Genomic DNA, 11,040 nt, shown 5'->3' on the forward strand with positions numbered 1-11,040 from the left:
GCTGTCTGCATTTTGAGTCTGGGGCTGCAGTCCCCCCTCATCTCTCTAGCTCAGCCTTCTAGTCTCCCTGAGGCACCATGGGCCCCTGGCAGCAGGAGATAACAAAGGGACAGGCGCTGAGGGTTGCTCTCTCGGCCCCTGACCACTTTTCAGAGTCCCCTACTTGTGGGGCCAAGGCCAAGGCATGTTGGGGTAGAAGGTGGGTGTAGGCTGCCGATCAAGTTCTAGGTCCCTAAACCAAACGCAGGAAAAGTTTCTCTTTTGATCCCTGAAGTATCTCTTTAAATGCTCCAGTCTTGCACCCTTGGCCATGGGTGGTAGGGGGTCCTTTTCCTTTCACGGGCCTCCGGAAAGAGCAGGGTCTGCTTGGGAAGTAGCTGCATACATGGCCTGGGTGTGCCTCTGTGATACATGTATATTGATGGTGTGTGTGGGCGTGCACGTGCATGTGTGTGCACATGTGTGTGAATATAGCAAAGTGATACCTGAAATGTGAGAGTGTGGGCTCTTACCTGGTCTGGGTGTGTATGGATGAGTGCATTTGTGTGGTGTGTCCATATGTGGGCTGCTCCATGAATCTGAATGAATGTGTGTGAGGTGAGGAGAGAGGGAATAAGAAATTCTGGTATGTACTTCCCTCCTGGCTGTGAAGGAATGACCCTCGCTCATTAGGCGTCCCCTGCAGGGCTTGGGAGGAGCTGTCTAGCATCAGAGACTAGAGGATGTGCACTTGGGTGGGGGCGTTCCACACCTCACAGAAACACCCCTACCCCAACCCCTGGCGCTCGCCCTCATGATCCAAGAGCCAGGTCCTAGGTGTCAATAAAGGAGGAAGTAAGGGCAGCTCAGTGTCCATGGGGACACTCCCCTGGGCAGAGTGAACGGTTTGGGCAGTGTCACCATGGGAGAAGCGGGCTCCAGAGAGGACTTGCCGGCCTGGTTTGCACTAGGCCCTCCCACCCTAGATTCCAGAAACCCTTGAAATGGTCACTCTAGTTGCCACAAGGGCATCAGCATCTCTGGCAGAGGTAGAAAGGAGATGGCAAGGACCAAACTATTATGTCCTGATGGGGCCACCATACCCGGATAAACTTAAAACTACAGCCCTCAGTGCTCTGTCCTGCTCCCCATCCCCCCCCCCCCACCCCCCCCCACTGTGGCTTGGAGCAGGAGGATGGGGGCCATCTTGCCAGGATTAGGCCATAGGTAGGTGCGGAGCCACATCAGGCATTTGGTTTCCATTTCCCAGCTCATTAGCGGCGATCCAGCCCTGATGTGGGCTGGAGGTGGGGGGCTGGGTTTTCCATATTGGCCAGAAGGCTGGGTGGGAGTAGGAAGAAAAAAATGGAGCCTTGGACTGACTCTGGTATTGGATTCAGGTGGAGAAATCGCTGGAGAGCTGGCCAAGCCTCCCGGCCCCTCCTCCTATCAGGGCCCCAAGGTTCCAGCCACTGCCAAGGCTCCAACTCCTTCCAGGAAAAGGCTGCTCCGACCAGCCTCTCTGCTCTCGGGGCCAGATTCCCCCAAGCTGCTCCAGGAATGTTCTGAAGCACGCAGGACTTGGGGCGCCTGCTTGCCCTGCCCCGTCCTGAGGGAGTGGGGGAGACGGGGGTGGAGGGGCGTGGGGGTGGGAGAGGAGATATGGCTGTGTGGTAAATGACCCTGGAACATTCCCAGCCAGAGAAACGCCCCCTGCATTCTAGACCCCTATGTCAATGTCACCTCTGACCTAAAGAAAGTCAAGATGATGTGGTTGGATGGAGCTGGGAGGTAGGCTGGCGGCTGGAATGTTGGGTGGTCCCAGGGAAGAGGGGAGGCGAGGGGCCCTGCTTGTGAGTCTGGGGAAAGGGTCAAGGGGGAGGGGGAGTTAATGGAAACAGTAAGTAGAGGAGAGACAATGGGGCACTTTTGGGCACACCCCCGGGGAGCAGACACCACTGCAGCCAGCCAAGGGTCTAATTAGATCTTCACTGTCAGAGTGACCTATCCCTTCTATGTCTGAGGCCCCAGGGGTTGGGGCGGGTTGGGGTCAGGGAGTAGGGGTGTGTGTGTGCTATAGATAATTAGAAACATGCTCTACTGAGCCAGCAGGCACCACCAGGACTGGCTCTGTCCTCACTGCCCCCCTGTCTTCCCCACATCGCTAATCCCCTTCCCCACAACCTAGACAATTCCAGCCAGGCCAGGGGAGGGGCTGGTGGGGCCTGGGAGTGAGTAGAAACCCGGTGGGGCTGGCTTCCCAGGCCCTTACACTCTCTGAAGTGCAAACAACATATTTTCGCCATGCAATGGTATTTAATTACACATAAAAACAGAGCCATTAAACTGAAATTAAACCCGTTTTGGAACCACTTAATTCAGGGCATGACAAATTGCTTTCAGCAGAGGCGGCAGTGAAGTCCCCTCAGGCAGAAACGGAGATCAGCTGCTTCCACGGCTGGTGGGGGGAGTGAGGGGGTGGGGGTGGGGGCTGTTCTCCTGGCCCCCTTGCCAGCTCTAAATTCTGAAATTGGGGTCAGAACGTTCTTTGTAAAGACCACCCAGGCCAAGAGGAGGTCTCGAGGTTTGTTTAGGATAAGAATGGGGGTTGGGTAATCCACAGATTCACTGAACAACCCACTTTTATTTAAAAACATATTTTTATTGATTTCAGAGAGGAAGGGAGAGGGAGAGAGAGAGAGAAACATCAATGATGAGAGAGAATCACTGATTGGCTGCCTCCTGCATGCCTCACACAGGATTGAGCCCGAAACCCAGGGTACATTGACCTGGAATGGTACCGTGACCTCTTGGTTCATAGATTGCCGCCTAACCACCAAGCCACGCCCACACCAGCTGGGCTGTTTGACCCACTTTTAGACAACTCAGTCCATCTTATCCATGGGAAGGTTGAGGCCCAGATGCCAAGCTCATTGAGAGCCAGGATTCGAACTCTGGTGCTAAGCCAGGACCAGGGAGGCTTTTATTTTCAGGTTTGTATCCTTTTCCCTGGGCCTGGAGACAGAGGTTGGGTCTGGGAGGGTGCGGGTTGGGGAATCAGAGCAGGGCCTGGTCAAGGAGGGTAGATTTCTCCAGAACTGGCTCCCACCTGGTCCAAGCCTGGAGACAGCAGAGAAGGCAAGATGGGGGCCCTAGGGCATGGGGCTGCTGAGGCAGCCCTGACTTTCTAGAGGGCAGCCTGGTGCTCCGACTCTGGAATCACACCTGCTGGGGTGAGTGCTTACCAGCTGGGTGAGGGTGGGCAGGGAAGACTTTCACTGAGGTCGGAGCCTCAGTTTTCCCACCTGTCAAGTGGGGATGGTAATTCCTATGTATGGAGTGAAGACCAGTGGGCAGAGCGTGTGAACAGGGCCTGGGCCGAGGTCAGGAAGTGGTGCTCTTAGGACCCCATTCATAACAAGGTGCTGCTGGGATCTGGTGGTTTCCCGGACCTTCGCTTGCCCTGCTTCCCTGTTTGCAGCCCTTCTTCTCCCTCCCTGTTCCTCCGGTTTCCCTTTTCTCCTCTGCGGTCTGGACATCTAACTACCGACAGAGGTCTGGGGTCTGTGCTTAGACCAGGGGTGGGCAAACTTTTTGACTAGAGGGCCACAATGGGTTCTTAAACTGGACTGGAGGGCCGGAACAAAAGCATGGATGGAGTGTTTGTGTGAACTAATATAAATTATGTTTAACACACCTGATAACACGCCTTTGGAATATCAAAGTAATTTCCTTTTCTCCTGACCCTTCAATGCGCAACCTTGGCACCTGAGCAGAGACCACAAGTCCCCTCATTGTCATTGTTATTGTAAGAAACATGCCTCTGATTTATCTTCATAGAAAAGAAACAGCACGTGGCCAGGCCATTACTGAATTTCCCCAGAGCAAACAGGATGTGGGGTGGGGAGGGTATGAGCTGTACGCCCATACGTCCTCCATGATCTGGGCCGATAGCACATGTCCTAGGAAGAGCCCCCTAGAGCAGTGGTTCTCAACCTTCTGGCCCTTTAAATACAGTTCCTCATGTGGTGACCCAACCATAAAATTATTTTCGTTGCTACTGCATCACTGTCATGTTGCTACTGTTATGAATCGTCATGTAAATATCTGATATGCAGGATGTAGTTAGGTGACCCCTGTGAAAGGGTCGTTCGACCGCCAAAGGGGTCGCGACCCACAGGTTGAGAACCGCTGCCCTAGAGACAAAGGGAGGTGGAAGCAACTAGAGAAGGGCCCAGCCCATTTTTTTTTTCTTTTTAAGTAACCCAATGGGAGACAGCAAGACCAAGGCGACCTATTAGGAAATAGATGACCAAACAGTCCTCAGCCAATGAGGAACCGGAGGAGGGTCTACCCACGTGTGTTCCTGTAAAATGGGCGCCCCTCATTTTCTCCATGCTTCTGTTTCCTAGTCCGTCATTTGAAATTTGGACAGGTGAGCCATTTCTCACATTAACATGTTAATTGTCAGTGTTAACTATCCTATACCCAGCTATGTAAAAGGAGTGTCTGTTTGTTTTATTTTTTATCCAACCCCAGAGATTCCACACCTTCTCCCCCTTGCTTTGCTTTTGCTTCTCGGCAATTGCCATCAGTTTGGCTCAAATTCACTAAAAAACCCCCACAAGCAAACAAACAAACACCTCTCAAAAATTCTTACAGCTTTGGACGTTTCTTATGTTGACAGACTATTGGGTAAGAATAGTCTGTCTCACCTAGCCCTCTGGTGGCTGTCTATGAGACCCAGGTGTGTGCGGCCCATCTGAGAGGTGAAAGGTGACCAAATGGGAGGGGGTTGCACTCGGGAGAGGGCTCTGGGGGTGTCCATGGGACTGTGGGGCCTCCCTCCCCCATGCGCCCTCCATGATCTGGGAACCTGCTCTCCTGATTGGAACCAGATGGGCCTGATGGGGTCGGAGGTCTGTCTCTGCAGTCCACGCCTTCAGAGTCCTTCGCCGGCAGGGTGGAGGGGTACAGACTAAGGGGAAGTGGGGCTGGTGAGGAGCTCTTGACCTTGGAGGGTGGCAGTGGGGTGGGGACCAGCTGAGGACAAGCCGTTCCCGGGGGCTTGGGTGGGCAGTCCTGGAGCCTAGGGCAATCTCCTCACCCCCACAACGAAGCTCAGAGGCAGGGTGCCAAGTAGGGGCTGACTGTGCCTGCCCCCGGGCTCCTGGAGTGGCCTCCAGGTCATTCTCCTCACCCCTGGCCTCCTTGGTCTTGGCAGACAGAGGTTCTTGTGCTGAGGGTTGGGGTGGAAGGGCTGGGGCCTGGCTGGAGCTGGGCTGCGGCCCAAGGTTCTCGTCATTTCAGGCCTGGCAGCTACCCCGCTGCAGATGGCTCCCCCGACAGCCTGGCGGCCAGCACAAATGCTTTACAGCTGTCCTTCTCTCTATCGGCTTGCCCTGGAGCCCTGGAGGGTAGAGCAGAGGGGGGAGCCCCGGGGACTTAGAGGGGCACGCACGGAAAGCTGGAGTGTGTGGGAGACAGGCCAAGACAGCTGGTTGCTGAGCGAGAAGGACAAGGAAACTTGAAGCTCCTGAGAAAGTTTCCCCCACATGCAGGGGTGGGAGCGGGGGCTTCCTGAGGGAGGATCGGATTGGGGGTGGGGTGCTGCCTGGCTGGGCCAGGGCTCAGGGTCCAGTCTCTGAGTAGAGCCAGAAGCTTCTAGTTGGAGCAGCAGGGAGGGGAGCCCAACCTCATTCCCACCCAGGGGAAATTGGATCAGACTGCTCAGGAAATAAATTCAATTTTCCAGCATTGTGGAAGGTTAGTTGGACAATAGAGCCCCCCCCCCCCCAACCCGCTCTCCCCCCCCTCCCCCACGAAAGCATAAGGAAAAAAAAAAGCCCAATTGCCTTTGGCTGAGCTGTTTCCCAACTTCATTTCTCAGCCTGAGTTCAAGGCTCCTCATTCAAAGTGACATGTGACTGCTCGGTGACCCCTGGCCTGATCTCGGCCTGAAGGGTCAGGCCAGGCCAGCCTGAACTGTGCTCCCAGGACCTGTGACCACCCCCACTTCCAAAAGCCCTGGACGAGGGAGAGGCTGTGGTAAAAACAAAACCCTTCCCCAGAAGAGATTTCTTCGAATTTAGGGGTGGGTGAGTTCCAAGTCCAGGCAACAGGCCCAGAAGGGTTTATATGTAAGTGGACCTTAAAAGTTTTTGAAACTTTTTCTTTTGGGTGTGGGGAGGGTTGCCTTTAAAACTCAAATGGCCTTGTAAACCCCTGCAGCGGAGGTTCTTGGGGCTCTAATGAGGGGAGATAGCCCTGCAAACTGGGGGGCAGCTTCAGTTGTGCTATTTGCAGATGGTGGCCTTGTGGGGGGCCTCTGGTGGCCTGGGGGGGACTTGGGGCACTGGTGGAGGAAGAGAGGGTCAGCACAAGCCAGAGTAGAGGGAAGGCCCAGAGTGGGGGAAGAGCAGAGGCTGCCAGGAAGCAGAGCCTGAACTTCTGGGGTGGGAGGTGGGTGGGAGGAGAGACCACACAGGAAGCTTTGGGGAGAGCAGGGCAGTATCTTGGCTGGAGAGGGTGTGTGTGTGTGTGGGGGTGGGGGGCGGGGAAGAGGGACATGGCTGTAGCCCAAAAGCCAGGAAAGGTCACTTCCGGGAAGACCAGGGTTCACCCATTACACAGATGGGGAACTGAGGCCTACCTGAGTCTGTGACTTGCTTGCTTGAAGGCGTAAACAAGCTGGTGGTAGCAGCAGATTATAGCTCAGGGCAATGTTCTTTTTGTACTATCTCCCAGTGGGGCAGCCAAGTGGAACAGGATTCTTTTGGCACCAGAAAGGGGAAACTAAGTAATAAGGGCTATCGTTTGGGAGGAAGAAAGGAGGTCCTGGTGGAAGATTCTAGGTGGAAGATGACAAAGGAAGATGTGCCACCTTCCAGGCAGAAGGGGTGTGTGTGCGGTGATTTTGTCAGCATCCTGAGCAGCCGGAGGTGGGCACCAGGGTGGGCCGGGGAACCTGACCCCTGAGGGGAGAAGAGGAGTTGGGCAGAAACACCAAAAGGGAGGGCAGAGGACCCTATCCTGGTGCATATGGCGGAGGCAGGGGACTAAACCTCTGCTTTAATAAGCTCCAAATGTCATCACTCTTATCATCCTCGCCATGGGTTTGGGTCCAGATTGCTTGGTTTCAAACCTCACTTCACCACTTATTATGGTTGGAAACTGGGACATTGACTTAATTACCTAACCCACAGTTCCATAGCCATCAGAGGAGGATAAATAATAGTACTTGGGTCGTGCTGTCAAGATTCAATGAGATAGCATATAGCCAAGCTCCTAGCAAACACTTGCTGTAGGAGGCCTGATGTGTGCCAGGCACTGTTTCAGGGGAGTCAGTGGTGAACGAGGTGAGTTGCTTTCCCCCCAGAGCTCCCGTTCCAGGGGCCTGGTACTTGGCATTGCCTTAGGTGCTTAGTGAAAGATAGCAGTGCTCTCTTTCGCAGAACGAACATTTGTACTAGGTAGGCCACAAAGTGCATTCATGTCCAGTGTGTGTTTAGGCTTCCCATAACCTTAATTTATTTTATTAATTAATTTGAGAGAAAGAGAGAGACAGAGAGACACTGAGTTGTTGTTCCAATTATTTATGCATTCATTGGTTGATTTTTGTACGTGCCATGACTGGGGATCAAACCCACAACCTTGGAGTATTGGGACAACACTCTAACCAACTGAGCTACCTGGCCAGGGCCCATAACCATAATTTTATGGGGTGGGTATTGCAATTGGGAAAATGGAGGCTCCATGTCTAGAGAAGTGACTTGGCCTTAAATCAGGCAGCTGGTCAATGGCACAGGTCTCTGCTTCCAGATCTGGCTGACTATAAAGGCTTCTCACTCTTGATGCAGAAGATGGAAGGTGTGCATGTGCATGTGCGTGTGTGTGTGTGTGTGTGCGTGCGTGTGTGCACAAGTGCATGCACAAGTGGGAGTGAGCTGAACTAGGGATACGTCCCGCCTCAGTGTTCACCGGGTGTCAAATCTGAGGCTGTGGAGGACAGAGCATCTCTCCTGGGGCACATTCAGGCTCTCCCCCACCTCCTGGTCAACCCTAGGGTGCCTCATCCACTGTTCATCTGGGAGCTCAGCACATAGTTGGTGAATGAATGAATGAGCATGTGAGTGACACTCTCCCTTCTCCTCCCCATCTGCTTCCCTCCTCCTGGCTTGTCTCCTTTTCCCAGAGGCCTGTTCCAAGCCAAGCTCCACTTGCCCTCCTTGGCAAGATCCGGCTGGAGAGGGGTAAAGGCTGAGCCGCCTTCCAGAAAACAGAGTTATAATATAATTCCTGGCTGGCTCCAAGGGCCCAGAGTCAGGAAGAAGGTCTGCTTTGCTGTGAGCTGAGGGCCAAGCCTGGTCAGCACTGGGACTGTCGGGGTGGGAACATGGCTGGGGAAGGAGTAGGGGTGCTATGGATTGAGCTGTGTCCCCCAGATTCACATGTTGAAGCCCTAACCCATAGTGTGACTGTATTTGGAGATAGGACTTTAAGAGGTAATTAAGGGTAACCTAGGTCCTAAGGTGGGTTCCTAATCTGATAGAATTGGTGACTTTATAAGAAGAAGGGAGAGATCTCTCTCCAGGACACACACTGAGGAAATGCTGTGTGAACAGTGAGAAGGTGGCTGTCTATAAGCCAAGAAGAGAGCTCTCACCAGAACCCAGAAAACAAATATCTGTTACTTAAGCCACCCAGTCAATGGCATTTTGTTATGATAGCCTGAGTAGACTAATACCAGGGGAAATGGGTAGAGTAATCTTGGTTATAGGTCCTTGCTGTTCATCACTTTGAATATTTCTTGTCACTCCCTTCTGGCCTGCATAATTTCTGTTGAGAAATTAGCTGACAGTCGTATGGGCATTCCCTTGTAGGTAACTGACTGCATTTCTCTTGCTCCTTTTAAGATTCTCTCTTCGTCTTTAGCCCTTGGCATTTTAATTATGATGGGTCTTGGTGTGGTCCTTTATGGGTTCCTCTTGTTTGGGACTCTCTGTGCTTCTTGGACTTGTAAGTCTATTTCTTTCACCAGGTAGGGGAAGTTTTCTGTCATTATTTCTTCAAATAGGTTTTCAATATCTTGCTCTGTCTCTTCTTCTGGCACCCCCATAATGCAGATGTTGGTACGCTTGAAGTTGTCCTAGAGGTTCCTGCCACTATTCTTCATGTTTTTGGATTATCTTTTCTTTTTGCTCTTCTAGTTGTGTGTGTTTTTTTGTTTTCTCATATTTCAAATCATTGATTTGATTCTCTACTGTTGAATCCCTGTATATTCTTTATTTTAGTCAGTGTATGCTTACTTTCTAACTGGTCCTTTTCCATTTTTTGGAGGTTTCTAGAAGATTCTTGAGTAACCTTATAATTGTTGTTTTGAACTCTATATCCAGTAGTTTGCTTTCTTCCATTCCTTTTATTTGTGACATGTTTCTTTGTCTCCGCATTTTGACTGCTTCCTTGTGTTTGTTTCTATGTATTGGGTAGAACTGCTATGTCTCCTTGAGTTGGTAGAGTGGCCTTGTGTAGTAGGTGTTCTATAGGGCCCAGTGGCTCAGCCTCCCCAGTCACCTGATCTGGGAGCTCTAGGGTTCACCCCTTTGTGGGCTGTGAGCACAGTCTTATTGTAGCTGAGATTTGATTGCTGTTGGTGTCACTAGGAAAAATTGACCTCCAGGCCAATTGGCTGTGAGGACCAGCTGTAGCTACAGTGGGAGAGCTTCTGTGCAGGAGACACCCCTTTGGTGCTCACTGAGTCTGCCCCGTGAGTGTGTTGCTTATGGATGTGTAGAGTTGTAATCTGGTATGGTCTGACACTGACCACTGGGCACACTGGCTCTTAGGTCTCCAGGGAGGTGCAAGTCAGCCACTGCCTGGGGCCACCTGGCGGGAGCTACAGAGAGATCTGCAGACTCCTCCTCTTTGTATCGGGTTTGGAAGTGCCCAGATGAGGCTCAGCTATGAAGCAAGGCAGGCTGGTGCTGGTGCCAGGTCTTGGGTCTTTTATTGATAGGTTTGGGATTCCCTGACCCAGCTGCAGCTTGTCTGAGAGATTTTACCCTGAGCAAGAAAAGGTCATTCATATGCAAAAGCTTCGGCATGCAGCTTGGGTGGGAGTTGTAAATTGGATGAGGTGGGGTCTTAGAGAATCACCTGGTGGAGCGAACAGAAATGGCTGCCAGTCAGCTCTGCAACCGGGGAGATCCCAGGATAGGAACAATGATCCCTGCGAGCACCTCTGTTTGGGAGAAAGCTGCCCTGGAGTTCCTGCCCTGATGCCAGACAATCCAGTTCCTCCTCATATGTGTCTGTGTTCCCTAGAGCCTCTCCCTGGTGCTGGAGCTCAGAGGAAGCATGACCTTGTAAATTCAGTTCGTGGTGCCGGCCTTTTAAGAGAAATAGCTGGGTCTCCAGCAGCCTCTGTGTCACTGAGCACCAATCTGCACTGGTTTTTACAGCTCATAGTTCTTACTGCCCATAGGGACTTCTTTTCCCAGCTCTGGGACCCTGGACTGGGAGTCTGGTGTGGGGCTGGGACCCCTTGCTCCTCTGGGCGGCCTCCGCAGGGAGAGCCCATTCAGTGCCTCTGAGTCTCCTACCAGTCTCAGTGCGCTTTCTTCTTTACTTGTCTAGTTGTAGGATTTCCATTCAGCCAGCTTAGTGGTTCTAGATCAGTGGTCGGCAAACTGTGGCTCGTGAGCCACATGTGGCTCTTTGGCCCCTTGCGTGTGGCTCTTCCACAAAATACTGACTTCTGCGCATGGGCCACGAAGTTTCAATCGCACTGTACATGCACGCCCGCATGTGGTATTTTGTGGAAGAGCCACACTCAAGGGGCCAAAGAGCCACATGTGGCTCGCGAGCCGCAGTTTGCCGACCACTGTTCTAGATGATGGTTGTTCTGTATTTTAGTTGTAATTTTGATGTGGTTGTGGGGGGTGGCGAGTACAGGCATTTACCTACGCCGCCATCTTCCAATCAGTACCCGGGGCTCGCTCCTGCCTCTTTCTTCTGATTCCTTTCTCACTGACTCCTTTGGGTACCATGTACTTTAGCTCC

Source organism: Myotis yumanensis, unplaced genomic scaffold (genome assembly GCF_028538775.1).
Source record: "Myotis yumanensis isolate MYYU_CA2020_CCGP unplaced genomic scaffold, mMyoYum1.0.hap1 SCAF_16, whole genome shotgun sequence".
Taxonomy (NCBI): Eukaryota; Metazoa; Chordata; class Mammalia; order Chiroptera; family Vespertilionidae; genus Myotis; species Myotis yumanensis.